General features: G+C 40.8%; 1 protein-coding gene across 1 annotated transcript in view; it reads left to right on the forward strand.

The window, feature by feature from the left end:
- Window positions 1–838: 838 nt before the first annotated feature.
- Window positions 839–18,538, forward strand: part of LOC115764246 (protein folded gastrulation) — a 36,269-nt gene continuing 18,569 nt past the window's right edge. The window contains exons 1-2 of the mRNA XM_030707164.1: window positions 839–940; window positions 13,347–13,550. The gene's annotated coding sequence lies outside the window, so the exon portion shown is untranslated. The remainder of the gene's footprint in view (window positions 941–13,346; window positions 13,551–18,538) is intronic.

Here is an 18,538-nt window from a genome sequence, read left to right on the forward strand (position 1 = left end):
TCTGTGTGTTTTTGCAAAACAAAAAAAAAACGATTTATTAAGTTGCACATTTTCTAAAAGAAACGCCAATTTACAATATATTATGCTTAAATATTAATTTTATTTTATTCTATTTTTTTTTCTTACAATTTTTACAGTTTTTGTAACACTGTGCGTGCGTTTTCTGCTTCGTTTATTACACTATTTCGTTTTTGTTGTTGCCAGTGTAAATTGTGACGTTAAATTTATTTATTACTTTTTTTTTGTGTGCGAATCTTTCTTTGTGAACGGATTTATCTATGCATATATGCACGCCATAGGTACATACATATATGTGTGTGTGTGTGTATATGCATGTGCGTGTGTGGTGCCATGTGAGGCACTCTCAATACAATAGCAGCAACAACAAACAGCTGTCATTATGCCAACAACAACAACAACAACAGGAGCAACAACAACAACTGCGACTACGAAAAAATGAAAGGCAGCAAGCGACAAGAAAACTTTAAGCAACTTAATAAAATTTAGATAAAATACTAAATCAAAAGCCAAACTGCCCAAGTCCACAGCAACAACAACAACAACAACAAGACAACGATAATCAATATGTAGAGCGTGGTTCTGAGAGCAACAACAACAACAACAACAACAACAAAACAAAAACGAACAATCAGCAACTAACAAAAGCGCTAAAGAGCGATAAAAAAACGAATTCGCGTTTAATATTTATTTGTTTGCTAATTTATTTTACAATAATTTGGTATTAACCCAAAATACAAAAATACAAAAACAACGCGTCAAACCAGCGAACGGGAGATAAAAACCCGAAAACCCAAAAACAACAACAACAGCTGCAATCAGTGTTGACAACAACAACAACAACACGCATGCGCAACATTTGCCGTCTTCACTCTCTTCATTGTCGTCTTCTTCTTGCGCCCGGGACATAAAGCAGTAAAATGTAAGTTTTTTTTCCTCTCGTTTCGTGTCTTTATTATAAATATAATATTTTATATATGTATGCATATACTTTTTTTTTTTTTGGGTGTATTTTCCTTTATGCTGTTTGCAGACCGAAAACATGTTTTAAATGCAAATTCAATTAAATTTTGCTGTTAATTGAAGGAGGCTGGGTTAAGCGCGGGGGGGCGGAGCAGCAGCAGCAGCAGCAGAAGACAGCTGATTATCCGCTGCTGTTGCTGTTTGTTGTTTACAGTTCATTTGGCTAGCATTCAGCTACAAACAATTGGGCATATCCTTCGCGCATGATGAGCCCATGAGCTGTCCCTGGGCCTAACCCAGCGTAAGCGAACCATCTGCGCGCTGGACGAATAAAGGACCTTTGACTTTTCTCTAATTGCAGGCGCGATGCGGCGCCTGCAGCCGTTGCGCGGATGCGATTGCGGATGCGCATATCTCTCTCTCTCTCTCTGTGTGTGTGTGTGTGTGTGTGTGTGTGTGTGTGTGAGTGTGTTGTGTGCAAACACGTCGTAGCCGCATCTGCGGCTGGTTTCGCTTTCAAGCGCAATGAAATCCGCATGGAAGAAGCGTCTGTTGATTGGGGATTGGATATTACCAGAATAATAATGCCATAAAACAATTATTTGTTGTGTCGAGAAACACTTTCTATCTTTAAACATGACAAATGCTTCTATATCGCATCTAACACTCAACAAAGCAACCAAATTTCTTATGATTTTGTCAAAATATAGAAAATATATTTAAGCAAATGAACAATGTTCGCCCTTACATAATGAATTCCATTCTTTTCTATTCTATTCTATTCCATTCTATTCTTTTCTATTATATTCTATTCTATTCTATTCTATTCTATTCTATTCTATTCTATATTCCTGTTCAGTAACGATAGCAAAGACAATCAGGGAGATCGCAAGAGGTTGGTACTCGAAATTTGGAACGTAGATCCTGCTTTTGCCGTTGCTCTCGAAATCGATAAGTATCGAGTTTAAGCTTCGATTCTCGACCATTTCTGGAGCTATTTAGTTTTGAATGTACCTTTTCGCTGATACATTTATCCCGTATATTTTATTTGTTCGGCTACCTCTGTTCTTTTAGCCGGAAATTGGTAGAAACTCCTTTTGGGGATATATCGCACAATGAACAATTTTCTTAATCTCATAACATTTTCTTTTTGCTTTAACAAGTTTTTTCGCTTTATCAGTAAATCAAAAAAATTTTGTCATGGGAGTTCTTAAGTTCTTAAGCTTTGAAATAATAATCGTATAATAACTGCTGTTCGACTGTTCTTAAGTATTGCTGAAACTAAGTAAGATCTACTTGACTTAAGACTGGAAATGCACTAGCATATTCCAAAAAGGACTTTATCTATGCATATATTTAATATATTCTCTTCTTTAAGTTCATAAAACTTGTGTAGAGTCGAAACTTTTGTTTTGAAAAGAAATCGACTTTAATTAAGTTCTTCTTTCAACTACTTGTGGGATTTTCTAGTTGATTTAACAATTGCTGTGCTCACTTAATGCACATGTGTTTTTTCTTAATTTTTGTTAACCTAAAACGCAAGATGAAGAGTTTTTACGGCCCATTGAACCAATTGACCTTCACATTGGGCTTATCAGCCGAAAGTCGCGACAAGTTGAGCATTTGGCAAACAACAAATGTTAATATTTATATTGATGATGATGGGGCTGGCGAATGATGATGATAATGATGATGTCATTGGCGTTATCAACTCTGGCTATCCCGAACTGTACAGACTGCCTGTGCGTGCGCCCTGATCATTTCCGCCCCTATTCCAACAGCATTAACCAAATGATATTTAACATTTGGCACTCGCACTCGCCCATGGGAATGACCAAAAATTGTTGACATCCGATACAGAATACGCAGATCAAATGGTTAACCGGCTAGCCAGGCGTCCGGCCTGGTACCTCCAAACTCATTACAGGCATTAGAAAGTGTTACGAACGGCACGCAAATCAAATCAAGCACTCAACACACTCGCACTCAGAGTCGCGCTCGCATTCACTGTGAAAATGAATCGTGAGGCTCTCAATTGCCTAGCTCGTACCCCATCCCCTCCATTCCCCAACCCACCACTCCTCGTCACGTACATCCCGCTGAAATTGTGAAATTGTTTTAGGCAAAAGGCGGCGGCTCTTGCAGGCTTTAATCAAGCGCAGGGCTCATTGGCATTACGGAATTGTGATTGCCATTCTAACTAGATCTACATTCTACGAACTCTGGACTCTGAGGCTATTTTGTGGCGGCACCAAAAATGCAAAGTACGTGCTTGGGACCCAATGAAAGTGACCTCAGCTTCCGTTTTGTATTACTTCCAATCGCCAACGTTTTCGCTTGTGCTTTTGATTTTCTTGCTGCTTCTTGAGTTTTATTCAACGAACACTCACCACTGCGATTCCAGCTGCAGACACCATCTAGAAGAATTGTGTAATATTCGGTTTCCAGAGGCTACAAAAAAAAAAAAAAAAAGGAAACCAAACAAAACGATTTTATTGCTGGCCGATTTTATTGTCAATGCGCAGAGGTTGGGCGCACAAATGTGCGGTAAATGGTAAATTCCCGACGGACAGAATATTTTCAAAGTAATTTGTTGAAATAATAACAATTTGTTTCATATTCTTTCACGCAAATATACCCCACAGCTGCCAGATTTGATGTTAAATACGATTCTAACTTTGCCTGGAAGATTGTTATTGTTTTTTTCCGATTATTATCTTCTTAGAACCTGGCCACATTGAAACTGGCTAAAACAGGGTATTACGATTTCATGCCAATCTATGTAACAGGTGGAAAAAGGCATCTACTATATTCTATATTCCCGTTCAGTATCAATAATCGAGTCAATCTGTGAGACCGCAAGAGGTAGGTACTTGAAATTTGGAAAGTAGATCCTGATATTGAACGCGCAGACCAAGTTTATTTCACATAATCGTTAGCTTTTTATTGAAAAATCGATAAGAATCGATTCTTCACTTTGATTTTTGGATGTGGGATCTCATTTTGGATGCAAACTCTAGTTGATACACCATCCAGAACTTATCATTTTCGATAAAAACGCGTTTTCAGAGATATAGCCTAAAGTTTTAGGTATAGGGTATTTCTTAGTCGGTCACTCCCAATTAGAGCACTCTTAGCTCTTATTGTTGCGAATATATATGTAGATGTTTAGATATATATTCTCTCCATAGAGGGCAATTCCAATTATTGCAACTGCAGCAAGTTGCTGGATACAGGGTATTTCTAAGTCGGTCACTCTTGACTGGGTCACTCCTATTGCTACAAATATATTACATATCTATTCTCCATATACGGGGAATTAGAGCAACTGCAGCTTGGTGCTGTTTACAGGGTATTTCCTTGCCTGCGCTTGTCTGCGCGAAGAGTGCAAGAGAGGTCGGGTGGCCCGATTTAGATAAGGCGACTGCAGACGCCGCTGACCCGAGGCCAACCTGAGCTGACCCCAGCGTCTAAAGCTGACCAAAACGCAAAGTGGTTGCTGCTGCTGTTGTTTAGAAGCCCCGTTAACGGGCTCCAAGCGAACCCCCAACGTTGCGCTGGCCATGCGCAGCGTAGCGTTTCAAGCGCTCTTCCCCTGTACCCCGCTCCCCCTCACTCACTGAGTCGTGGCCAGCCAGTTATTTGAGCATGAAATGCCGCCACAGGGTGGCTCGCGGGCGGCTTGTGCCGCACTCTGAGTCATCAGCGCCGCCCGCCTAAGCGCAGCGATGCGTCAAAGTGTCGACGAACGTCGCAACGGGGGCAGTTCGGGAGTGAAAGGGAGAGCAGAGGCAGGCATAGAGAATCCAACAGAAGTCGCAATGGGAATGGTAATTGGGCAGGAACAGGTGCTGGTGCAGGGGCAGGGGCAGGTGGCTGGCGGCGATTTGATTGCGGCAGCGCATGTTACGCTTTTGTGGTCATTGCTGTTGTTGTTGTTGTTGTTGCTGCTGTTGTTGTTGCTGTTGCTGTTGCTGCTGCTCTTGACAGCGGCTAGCGGAAGCAGTAAACAGTTTGGGGCAGCGGCCGCCTAATCGCCGCCGATCGCTGCCGCAACTGGCCCACAGGTGCAGCGGTTGGCTGCCTCATTTGATGCTCATAGCTGCAACAGCAACAACAGCAACAACAGCAACAACAACAGCAACAACAACAACAACAACAGCAGCAACAGCTATTACAATGCGACTTTTTTATTGTTGCTGTTTGCCTCTGCTCGTAATTTACATTACACTCCACGGCCGACGGTCGTCGTTTGTCTTTCTTTATGATGCCTCCACGTCTTCGTTGTCGCAGCCAACGCGTGGAGGGGCGGGCAAGGGGTGCCGCCTTCTTCCGCTGCTGCTGCTGCTGTTGCTGTTGCTGTTATTGCTGCTGCTGCTGCTGATATAAGCCAAAGCTCAGTCGACGTCACAGCTGAATGCGTCGCTGCTACTTCCGCTTACAATTGTTTTTTATTATTACACTTTATTACACATTTTATATTCCGTTTTGATTTCTATTTCTGTTGTTGTTGCTGTTGTTGTTCTTTTCGCTGTTGTTGTTGCTGTCGTCGTTGTCGCTTCTGTTGCTGTTTTTGGTAAATGATTTAATTATTTGAAATTTTTGTTTTCGCTGGCTTGTTTTTTCTTGTTGTTGTTTTTGGTTGCTTACTTGTTTCTTGTTTGTGTCAGCCACATTTGCATGTGCGACTGGCCACGCCCCCCCCCCGCCAACTAGCACCCCGCCCAAAGGGCAGCAATACTCGTTTATGTAAATGTACATATATGCATGTATATTACTTGGCATGTTATTTGGGAAAGCATAAAAATAAACTGAAAATTAAACGTTGTCAACCGCAAATGTGACAAGCACTTAATTTTCATGCATGTAAAGTGCGACAAGTGGAGGCCAAAACAGCAGGAAGGCAGCCAGCGCCTGCCCAGGATTGGCCAGCAGCAGCCAAAGGGCAACACACACACACACATACTCTCACACACACATACTCTCACACACACATACACTCACCCAGCCAGGCGACAAGCTGTTTTAGCAAGGTTTCAGTTTCTATTGAGCGAGTCAAACGGCTTCCATAGAAGAGACCAGAACTTCAAAATAGAAAGTTGCTGGTTCAACTCTCTGGAGATAGATAGTGATGCAAGTTAGAGTTCAATTCTAGTATATTCTCATGGAAAGTTATTTATTTACTTTTCCAGAGAAAGAATTATCCATTATTATTTTGTTATATCTATCTACCTATTAATCCATTCATCTATCTTTCTGTCTTTCTATTCTATCGTTCTATTCTATCTTTCTATTCTATCTATTTATCTTAATGTTAATTGAAAAAGAAGGTTTCGGGCTCGAGGCCCCGACTAGTTAAGGAATGCAAATAGTTAACAGTTTGTAACATGTTCCTCTACATACATACATAATTATAATAGTAATAAGAATATAATTTTATTTTACTTCAAAGAAACCAGAATGAAACATAGAAAAAGGAAGAGAATGAAGTCAAGTCCCTTCAGCTACACTTAATATTCTTTAATAATTATTCTTTTCAAGTATTTCTTCAAAATTCTTAACTATGCAACTCAGAATTCTCGAATATTCTCACATAGCAACAGCGACAAATTTGTTGGCTGGTCAGCAATGCGTCCTATGCACCTGTCATGCGTGTGTATGTGTCTGTGGGTTGGTGTGTGTGTCAAGTGTGAAAGCATATGTTTTTACAATGCTAACGTGATGGAAGCCAAGTGGTGGGGACAAAGCAGATCCGGAGCGTGTTTTGTGGCTTGTGAATGGCGCTCGTTGCTGCTGTGTGCCGGGGGTCAATGTGCAGAGGGGTCCATGTTGGTGGGTGGCGAGGGCGGGGTAGGCGGTGGGGGTGTCGTAACTAGGGTAGGGATAGCTCTCATTGTGCATTGCAGTTTTTGGTATGCGCAAAATGAAAACGCGTGTTTTTTGCCCGCCACACTTGTCGCTTGTCGCTGCTGTTGCTGCTGTTGTTGCTGTTGTTGCTGTTGTTGCTGGTGTTGCTGGTGTTGCTGGTGTTGTGGCAGCGGCAACACCGACGCCTCATTGCCCCTGTGAGCTGGCGTATGGGCAGGCGATGGGGTTCAAGCCGAGGTAAGCTGTAGCCAAAATTGTAGAATAGTTATGGAAGGGGGAGGCGTGGTAGCTGGGGAACGAGGGCGGTTGGGCAACAGTGCGGCTGGCATCCGATACAGCTGTTTGTGGTAGCCAGCGATGTTTTGGTTGACAATTCTCGTTTGGATTTTTGGCCTTTTTATCATATTTTGTTGCTGTTGTTCTTGTTGTTATTGTTCTTGTTGTTGCTATTGTTGTTGTGGCTGGGCAGCACGTTAATGTTGTTATTGTTATTTTGGGTGTTGCTGTTAGGGCTTGTTTATTATTCAGTACGTTGCTATTCTATGTGTGTGCGTGTTTTTTTTTTCTTTGAATTTTATGAGTGAAAAACCAACTATAAAAGCCAACAGCAACAGCAGCAACAAATAACAAACAATATAATTCCATGATCTTGTTAACCAAAATAAACCCGGTTAGCTTTTAATATGAACTGACAGATGTGCTTAAAAGTGTTTGCTGGAGAAATATTTTCTTTTAGTGCTCTCTTTATTCTTAAGTTTGTTGCGCTGCATCGCATGATCATGATCGACTGGCTTGACACCATACAACCAGATGTTCAGTTCCAGGGCTGTTGCGGTGTGCAGCAACAACAAGAGCAACAAAAACAACAGCAACAACAACAACGACAACATGCTGTATTGTATTCTGGTTGGACGGGGCCAAGAGTCGAATTATGTGAGAAATGTATTAAAATTTGTTGCGACAGCGAAATGCAAGCATGCCAATTGCCAGCAACATCAGCAACAAGAGCAACACCAGCAATGCCTGCCTCCGCTACCCCGCCCATTGACAACTGGCACCCTTTGCTTTATTCTTCAGCAGCCATCGCCCACACCAATGCCAGCGACTGCAGCGGGGCCAAGCTTGCTGCAGCTGCAGCAGCAGCAGTTGCTGTTGCTGTAGCTGTTGCTCTTGCCGTTGTTGTTGCTGCTGCTTGCTGTGTGGCATCTTCTGCAAAAGTTTCCCATGAACTGATGGCGCCCTCTTTGCTGAATGGGCGATTGGCCGTGTGACCGCCGCTGACATGTTGCTGATGCCTCCAGTAGCAACAGCAACAGCGACAGCAGCAGCAGCAACTAATAAGAACAACACAGTAGCCGCATTGTTGCCAGTTGTTAACGTTGTGTGCTGTCAATGATTTTGTGGTTCAAGCAATTCAATTGAAAATGCAATGGCATTAGGCGATGACGACGATGATGATGACGACGACGACGACGAGGACGACGACGACGATGACGATGATGTGGATGATGAGCATGACGGCGCTGAGGACGAGGATGACGATGTTGTTGACTAAACAATGCGAGTCATGGGTGGGCCATGGATCGGACCAAAGCTGGCCGCCGATCACGACCAGCAGGCGGCAGCCCTTCTCATTGCTGCTGCTGCTGGTGCTGTTGTTGCTGATGTTGTTGTCGTGCATTGGAACGTGAGATGGCAGATAAATCAATGCCGGCCACAGCAATATATGCTGCATTGTTGTTGCTCTACATTCAAAATCATTGAACTAATGAGCGGGCCAGTTAGCGGCAGCCGCAACTGCAACATGTTGCTGCGAAGAAGACACACGGCAGCAATAGCGACAGCAGCAGCAACAGCAACAGCAACAACAACAACAACAATTGTGATAAGCACAGCCCATAGAAAGTTGAATGACATCGAAAAAGCACGGAGAGAAAAAGAGAGCAAATTTGCGAGGGAGAGTGAGAGAGAGAGAGAGAGAAGGACCGAGCAGGAGCTGAAGAGCGGGAGCTTGATTTTATGCCAACTTTGTCTAATCGAAATCGAAAACAAGCCGCATTTAAAGTCGCAAAAAACAAAAAAAAAAAAAAAAAGACAGAAAAAATCATTCGCTCGAACGGAACACATCGGGGCGAACGTTGACCTCCATTAAACTGATCGTTGTGGGTGTGGCCAGGGGGCATGGGGGGGGGAGGCGTCGACTATATGTCATGCTGTCATGTAGATTACAACAAGTGCCCGCGACGGAGCGAGCTATAGCTATATAGACGCCGATGTATAGCTACAGCCGCATCTTTATGTCCGTTGATAATCGTTACACAGAAGTCGCCTGCCGCAGTCTCCGACCCCGCAGTCCCCTCGTGATGGATGCTGTTGTTCCACGTAAGTATTTGGTTTTTGGCTGTCCCTGACATCGGCTCAAGCCCACCGACGGAAGGGAGGGAGGGGGGGGGGGGGGGGGCTCCTTGTCATTGTCAGTTGCAATTAATTAAGCTGTAATCATGTCTTGGCCACTAGGCTGGCGGGCCCGTCATGCAATCACTTTCGGATCTGTTGCAATCGACAGACGCAGAGTTCAAGCCGCATTCAAGTTTCTGCAGCGGCAGCAACAGCAGCAGCAGCTGCTGCAGTCATGAAGACATTACAAATGACTCGCACACGACAACACATTCATATTTTAGCTGGCAGCTATGATTGCATTGAAATTCGTTTTTATTATTTATGATTCGCAGTCGAATCGAACTATCGATAGTCTTATCGAGTAACTAATCGTTCAGTCGGAATATTTTAGCTGCCCATTAATTTCCAATGAGGCAGCTAGACTCTGAATAGTTTTAAAGAGGCCCAGATACTAAATACTATATAATCAGAAAAGTCAGATGCGGCGAAGTTGTGTATAAAGGACTAAGAACACGCGGATATGGGAATAGTATAAAGAATTGTTGCTTTTTAAAGAGACAAGAAAACTGGCATGGGAACAGTTTGCAGCACTGTCAAGGTAACAGTTAAGCTAACTGACTTGGAAGCGAATTTAGGGAATAGTTTTCGTATCATACGACATACTTGAACAAAACTGTACTGCAAAAATCTTCCAAATAATTACGGGAATAGTTTCAGGAACAGTTTTAAGTTAATGACTGTAATGGAAACAGTTTTAGGAAGAGTATTGAGTAAAGTTAGTATCAATCTTGTGAACAGACGTTGTCCTTGACACACTTTAGTGAAACTGGCTTTTGAAATTAGGAAATAGTTTACAAACAATCTTATCTGGGTGACTGTGGTAAGAATACTTTTCGAAAGAGTATTGGCAATAATTCGACTCTTGAGACCATTATTATGAATAGTCTTTGCTAATGTCATCAAAACGGGTTCGAGTATAATCTTAGTAAGTAAGTGTTACCATGGTGAATATGAAACTGTCTTGGGACAGTATTGGGCAGCGGCACTCTCTTGAACGCCATCTGCCCGCTTTGCTCACTGCCAGGACAGAAAGAAGAAGAGCAAAGCTGTGCGAAAAGCCAAGAAGTGCCAGAGGATAAACAGATGAATGGGTTGATATGGAGTCTGTTTTTTATGAACTGCAAGCTGAGAATGGCTCGACTGATTTCTCGTATACAAACTCAGCTCTATGAAAGCATTTGAAATCTTTTCTGTTTCGCGCTTCGATAATCCTTTTGGGTTTGGGCAGCTTAAAAAGTTTTCATTGCTCATAAATTTTAACGCACTTCTCGCTATAATCATATAATAATCATTTATTTTTCATTTTTGATTGCGAGTTGCTGTTGTCGGAGTTGGTCGCCATTTATTTCACTTTTTTTCTGTTTATTTGTTTTTTTTTTTTTTATTGCCAGTAGAAAACAAGCTAAAAATTTGCGTTTAATTTAAAAATATTTTTATTTTTGCATAAGCGCAAATTATGAACGGCAATAAAAAAGTAACGAAAACAACAACAACAATTGCAAAAAAATTCCAAAAATTAATAAGAAGCCGACAAAACTGAAAGATGATTGCAAAAGTCTGGAACTGGAAGCTGGCGCAGTCGCTGCGACGTTGACGTTGACGTTGGCGCTGACGTCGGCGTTGACAGCGCTGCGCAGCGGCGACATTGCTTGGCGCTAATTTGATTTTTGTTGCTTTTTCGGCGCCTCAGCGACTGCAGCTGTTGCAGTTGTTGTTGTTCCTGTTGTTGTTGTTGTTGTTGTTGTTGTCGTCGTCTGGGGAGTTACATTTTGACATTTAAACGTGTTTTTGGCACTTGACGGCATTTTTAGCTGTTGTTGTTATTGTTTTTGCTGTTTGCGTATTTCTCTTCTTTTATTGTTCAATTTTTATTATCTTTCTTGATTTGCGCTTTGCTGTTTTTATAGCGCTGTACACTTATGTTTTCTGTTTGTCTTCGGTACAAGTTTTCACCACAGTGGCCCACAGCGCCCAACCCTTCCCCAGCCTTCCCCAGCCTCCCCCAGCTTTCCCGTAGCGGCTGCGTGGAACCTGAATATCTGGTGTCCACTTATAGGCGACATAGAAATTTCTCGGCTGAATGCAAATTTTACTTTTATTGTTTCATGTTTTTTTACAAATACAATACACTTTGATTGCAATTTGGCGCTGTGATGGGCACACAGATACACATACACACATAGATAACATCTGATTAGCTGGTTACCCTGGCTACCCTTGCTACCCTGGCTACTCTGGTAATCCTGGCTACCCTCTCTGGCCCACGAGCTAGACCCAAGTGCGCTCCTTGCTAGTGTGGACCGAAAATTGAATGTCAAGTTGAATGCGAAAACCTGTTTGATTTCAAATCAACAGTAACCCAAATAAAGCAACGCACATCACAAATTGAGATAGACAAAAAACATTGCGTGAGCGGGGGGCGTGCCGCAGTTGGCAGGCTATGGCTAAGGGGTGGAGCGGAGGGGAGCGGTTCGTGTTTAGGGTCAGATTGGTTAGGGTACTTTTTTGGTTTTTATTGATTCGGGCAAACGCTCATCGAGGCGTAGAATTAAACTGTCAAATTCAACAAATAACTGGATTTGTTACATTGAACGCCGCAGAACACGAGAAAATGGGAAAAATATTGGCCAGCACATGGGTCGAATCTTGCCGGGAAATGGCGAATGCCAAATGGCAAATGGCGAATGGCAATGTGGCACAGCTTAAAGCTGCTTAAGGCGTTCCGCACTTCCAGCATATTCGAATGAATGAAAATCCACCACTGATAACCGGGAATATATAGTAAAAATGTATAGTTCTATTCTATAAACAACTTTAATCGGCGCTCGATTTAGTTGTTGTTTGTCTCAAGTTAAATTCTTTATAAAAACACAAAAGCTCCGGCTAGCTGCTAGTCAAGGTCTTATATATGGGCTATCCGATAGGCCCAACACCCACGCTTCCTCTTGACGACAGTCGAAGCAAATGGAAGTGAAACATTTGCGCGTTTTCGCTCACAGCCTAATTTCACTAGCAGGCATTCTCAAATACAAATACGCTTTAACTTCAAAATAAACCTAATCTTGCAGACGGGAAGCACAAGCACAATTGAAATAGTTACAAGAGTAGGAAACAGCTATAAATGCAAATGAAAGCTTCGAGTCAGCTTATTAAAGCTCACTTAAAATAGGATTTGAAAAGTACGTTAAAGCTACTACTACGTGTATAATAAGCTTGCGGACAGGATGCAGAAGCACAATTCAAATTGCAACGAGTATAAAAAACAGCTGTAAAAGCGCATTAAACCTTTGACTACATAAATCACTTACTTTGATCACTATCAGATTATTTTTTGTCAAAAGTAAGTCTCAAAAAAATTAAAATTTGAAAGCACGTTAAAGCTCTAGGCCCAAGCACATTTGCAAGTAAAACAACAGTCACAAAACCAGATAAGGAAACACAGTAAAGCTTTGACTACATTACTTATAAAAGCCTTTATTACTTTTAGATACATTTTATCGAAAGTCAAATTATGTAAGTCTCTATAAAATATGAATTTAAAGGCACGTCAAAGCTCATTAAGCAGATTTAGCTTTCAAACTGAAAGCTTAAGCATAATTTTAACAGCATGTGAAAGCTTTGACTCGATTAATTAAAGCACACTTGGATAATTGGAAATATGATTTTAAATCTTTTGATCATACAGTAGATAAAGACGGCTTAAGAATAATAATATAAGATATTAAAGCGCATTAATGTTTAGACTTAAGCACTTTAAGCACCTCGTTACTGAATTAGGTTTATATATATATAAGAGCTTTTTATCATATTAAGAGTTGAAGCACGTGAAGGCTTAAAGATTAATTTTACCATTTATAAAGATTTTGCTGCAATAAAATTAATGTTTGAGATAGCTTTGAAGTGCAGCTTTAATCAATGAAATACCCCTCAGCACCACTAGCTAACACGAGCGAAGCTTTAATTGCAACACTTTTCCACAAGCAAAAATGTTATCTTTAATGTTGGTTAATTTAATTCTGTATTCTTTTTTTCCACAGAAATCCCGCAATTGAAGACAGCTTGCATGAGGGAAAGAGGGAAAGAGAGAGAGCGAGAGGGAGAGAGATAGCAAGAGCGGGAGCGAGGCATATTCATATATTCCTGTTCAAGGATTGTCGACCACACTTCACACCACACAAAAACTGTTGGCGTTGCATTTCGTATTCCAGTTGTCATTTGACATTTATGTCGCCTGCTTTGGGGTGAGTACGAGTACAAATGCGAGTACAAACATGCGCGTATCATAAATTTATATATGTATAATATATATGTAAATATTTTTTGATTTTTGTTAATTTGTTGTTTTCGCGTATTTTGCGCTGATAATTTTCGAGCCATAAATTGCATAAATATTGTACTGCACAGAGCGGGGGGGAAAGTGAGCGTGGGGTAAGTGCTGATTGTGAATGGGTGAGCTTCCCTTTTGATTGAATTTTATTAAAAATTTGGTTTTTTCTTTATTTTTTCCGCTGCTGTTTTAGTTGATTAAACACAACTGTTTACGTGCGGCTGTTGCTCGTTTTTTGCTGGAAATGCATTTCCAGGCAGAGGCAGAGGCAGAGGCTTTCCACAACACGGCCCTTTCTTTATCACAATTGCCATAAATTATGTGAGACTGCGCCGAAATGTTTTCGCTGTGCATAAATATTGCCGATATTCTTGTTGTTTTTCACCCTTTTATATTTTTTCATCTGTGTTTTTGGTGCTGCTATCGGCAACAACAGCAACAGTTGCTGCTGCGCATTGAAATAAAAATTACAAAATCCAAATTAATGAACTCGGCGCTGTTAAATTGGTTCAATAACATTTCAATTGCGTTGACATAATTTTAATTAAAATAAAATCGGCTACAACAACAAGTGCTGCACAGCAAAAAAAAAAATAAAAAAACAAGAGCTCACAATGAATTTTAAGTGCAGCGTCGACGCCGAGCTTTGACTTTGCTGAGCTGTCGAAATTGGCCGCTAACGGGGTTATCCAACCAAAGCTCAGCTCAAGCTCAGCGCATGGGGTCGCAATTTGCATTTAATTGCATTTACCAGGGCTGCATGCCTAATTCCTGCCTGGCACCCACACCCACACCCACACTCACAGCCGCAGCAGTGCACCAAATGTATGCCAAACACGCAGCCTGCAGGTGGCTTCTCTCTGCGCTTCTCACTCCCAAACTCACCACACGGAGTTGACTCTGATTCTGACTCTGACTCTGGGTCTGGGTCTGGCATTGGCGAGCGAGCGCACCCGGAAGCGATAGCGGAGCAGCCAGATAACTGACCATGTGCCCGAATACAGAGAATACTCGGAATACAGAATGTAAATTACAGAAAGCTGTCACAGATCGTTGACGCACTTGCCCCTCTGTTGTAGCCACACCCCCGATAACCCCCCACCGTTCTCAAGCCAATCCAAACCCAACCCAGCCACTTGCCCATGAGCAGATGGCGCTGCTTGCAAGCAAATCGCTCGAAATCAGCACAAAATTACGTATACATACACATGAGTCTTTACATATATACCCTATAAATATGTTAATTCCCATACCATCTGCATAAGCCGAAGTGCGATGATATAAGCAGAAACAGTTTTAACTTATGAAGACCGTTTTGTTTTGTACGAATAAGTTAATTTAAATAGAAACAAACTTCAGATAAAAATACTTACATCCTGCCATTGGAATCTTGTATAATACGATCGTAGAAAGTTAAAGAACACAATTCAATCGACCCATTTAAATATATTTGGTAAAACTTGCCAACACACTTGGTTTTATTTTTAACAATAACAACTTTTATAAAGTGCATTTTAGCTTGTTTATAAACTTATTGAGAGCTGAGCTCATATATGTCATCATAACTTGCGTTAAAAATAACTGAACTTAATGATTGACACGTTAAGGAAAAGCTCATTTAAAGGCCTTCAAAGTTAATGACTTTTCTGTTACGAAAATATTTGTTTCTTTTGGGACACTTTAATATGCAATTAAGTACTTAAAAATGCACGAGAAGTAGAAAAATGCTTACATAATTCGCAAACAAGGTTGCCACCTGGCTGAAAACATATATTTGTGTGCTCTAATGTGGCAACTCCCAAGGAACTCAGCTGTAACAATAAAGTGGATCTTTAGATTGAAAACGATCTTCTATCATTTATAAAATTATTTACAAAAAATATATAGTTATTCCAATCCTACAGCAAGATCGTGACATAAAAAACAAATAAAAGTATTATAATGAATCTTGATCGTGACGAGAATCGAAATTAATGCGTGCTTGTTAAAGCTGAAGTTGAGATATACGAATAAACGACGTTTAATATGTTTTTATAACCTGAACCCATTGAAAATTTGTAAAAAGGGTATATTGTTTTTGTGCTACAACAGGGTGAAGGAAACATCGCTGAGCCCATGAAGTATATATCGCTCTTCACAAAGGGTCATGTCATGCTCGAATAAAATGCATTCCATTTAGTACCGAAAGGACACTGCGCATGCAGGATCCCTGAGAGGGATCCCACACTTTGTTTTGGCCCGCTCTAATGTATGTCACATATGTGGTATTTACGAATAATCTGCGGGTAATATACGAATCTGTAGTAAGCCCCCTCGGGATACACGCTAAGTAAAACCAATCTAGGCTTTCTGTCCGTTCGTCTGTGCGTATATACGAACGCAAGGATCTCAGAACCTGTTCTTATAGCTCTTGCTAAGGACTTGAAATCAACGTAGGTGCTCCCAGTGCCCGCGCAGTATAGTACGAGCTTGTCGACACGATAGTCGATAGCTTGCCTCGTTTCCGGGCAATCGATAAAAATCGATAACGAAATCCTGTTTTCTTAGCAAATCTCTTAGGCTTTAATGGGTAGAGTCATCAAAGCTGACATTTATCTTCTATATACAGAACAAGTATCTTTCATTTTTTAGATGGTTCAGGATATCCCCTTGTCGGGCACTGTCATTTAGAGCGCTTGTTAGTTATATTCAAGCCCAATCACAGCCTTCTTTATATCTATATTGTAAGTGCTTATTTCAAATATTGTGCAAAAGTTATGTGTTTAGTTATTTTGAGAGCATGTCAAGCTCTCGCTCGCTCTCTGCTCCACTTGCAACAGGGTAGTTTTAGCTGCCTACAAAATAAAAGGGAATATATTGAAAATATAAAGTGCATGGAGTTTGCAGTTCGTGGCCTGGGTCAAGTAATTTAATGTAATAACAATAATAATTATTTATCAATTAAGCAGCTACATTTAATTCAATTTGATGCCGTTGCACGTTTCTGCAGCGAGTATATTTAAATTTTATTAAATTTTATTTGTTATTATTTTCGTTTATTTATTGTAATTTTTGTTGTTTCTTGTTTCGCCAACATTTTTACTTAATTTATGCGCAAAAGTTCAATTGCGTTCAAAATGTCAATAATTTGCTGCGGTTGTCGCTGGGTTATTGATACATTTGTTATTGTTGTTGTTGTTGTTGTTGGTTCTGTTGTTGTTGATTGTGAACTGTCTCATGAATTTTGCATGCGGCAATTTATTTATTGATTTACTTTACATTCAACTACAGCAGCCGCTGCGGCAGCGGCAAAGCTAACTAAATACAAATACAACGAGGGTCATCCTGCCAAATGTGCCCAATAGTCAATTGGAATTGTCTACACACTCACACACACTCACACACTCACACACTCACACACACTCACACACACTCTCTCACACACACACACACACACACACGCACACACATGGATTGTTTGCACATTTCCATTTGCTTCACATGGCAAATGAAAACGTGTCAAAGGTGTTTGCAATTTTGCAGTCAATTGGCATTAATTGAGTGTGAACACAAAAATATTTTGTAAATCGTCATTTCACTCAATGCGCACGCATATGTGTGTGTCTGTGTGTGTGTGTGCTACACAAGGGGCACACACACATGCTCGCAGAATGCGTCGCGCAATATGCAAATTGATTTGCCGAACAATTCATTTGGCAAAATGTGTTGCATAAGCCGCAATTGAAATTTGAGGCCCAAATAGCTGCGGGCCTTAAATGCAGCCGCATTGCCACATTTTTGTTGCAATTTGCAATTTGCAATTTACACTAAAGTCAAAGTGCAACAGCACTTTGTACTTATTGACTTGCTTATTTCTAGAGCTTGGCACAAAACAAAATATGTATAACAAACAGCTAAGAGTGCTCTAGTGGGGAGTGCACGGCTAGAAGTTACCCTAAGCCCAGCGACAAGCTGCGCCAGCATGCTAAACTCCTTCATGAACAAAAGGGGGAGGGTGAAAGTATTCATAATGTGGAACAAGCTGGATTTTGTCTATGCTTTATGAAAGTCTAGATGCCAAATTTGGTGTCCTTCGAGATATGCCAAAAAAACAGTTCTGAGTTATCGTTTCTTATCGATCTCTAGCTCGCATAATTCTCGAGATCAATACATTCATGCTTGGAGAGACATGGGTCATTTACCCTATTTTACATGCACTCGCACAAAAGCTATACACCCTCCTTAGCCATTTCAAGGGGTATTCACACATAAAAAACACTGCAGTTGGCTTTCCCAGGAAAAGAAAAAATCTATTGATTTTTGAATAGTTTAAGGAACATTTTTCAATTATATTTTTATCGACACTTGTAGAAACAATTAAATATTCTTCATAAAGGCATGTTGCAAATTTAAATGAATGTATTTTTAAAATCTTTTATGGTTTTTAAATACAAAATACTGTTGATGCTATTTAAAAAGTTTTTCTACTCGTAGTGTACTTGGTGTACTTCGTGTAGAAGTCGAAACCAGAAAACCTTTTTGGCTGTTAAAAAGTTAAAAACGAATTGGAAACCCGTATTGGTTAGATTTAGATATTCTATTTGTTTTGGGAATAACATTTCTAGTTCTCTTTTTGAATTGTGCAAAACGCATGCCGGTTCGAGTTCCACTTTTGGCCAGATAAAGTATTTTAATGAAAGGTTTATTAAAAGTACCGCAGCAATTGCTGCCCGCCATCTGGAATTGAAACATCCATCAATGGGGTTTGTTAAGCTGGAATGCCGGCAGGCTTTGATTGATATCGGACTATTGAGTGCCATTATCAAAGCTTCAATTAATTGGCTTAGTTTGCAGTTTAGTTTTTTACCCACTCCCCAAACATATCAATACTCAATTCAAGCACTCGAAACGGCACTCATATGA

This window comes from Drosophila novamexicana, unplaced genomic scaffold (genome assembly GCF_003285875.2).
Source record: "Drosophila novamexicana strain 15010-1031.04,08,12 unplaced genomic scaffold, DnovRS2.1 tig00000820-arrow-pilon, whole genome shotgun sequence".
NCBI lineage: Eukaryota > Metazoa > Arthropoda > Insecta > Diptera > Drosophilidae > Drosophila > Drosophila novamexicana.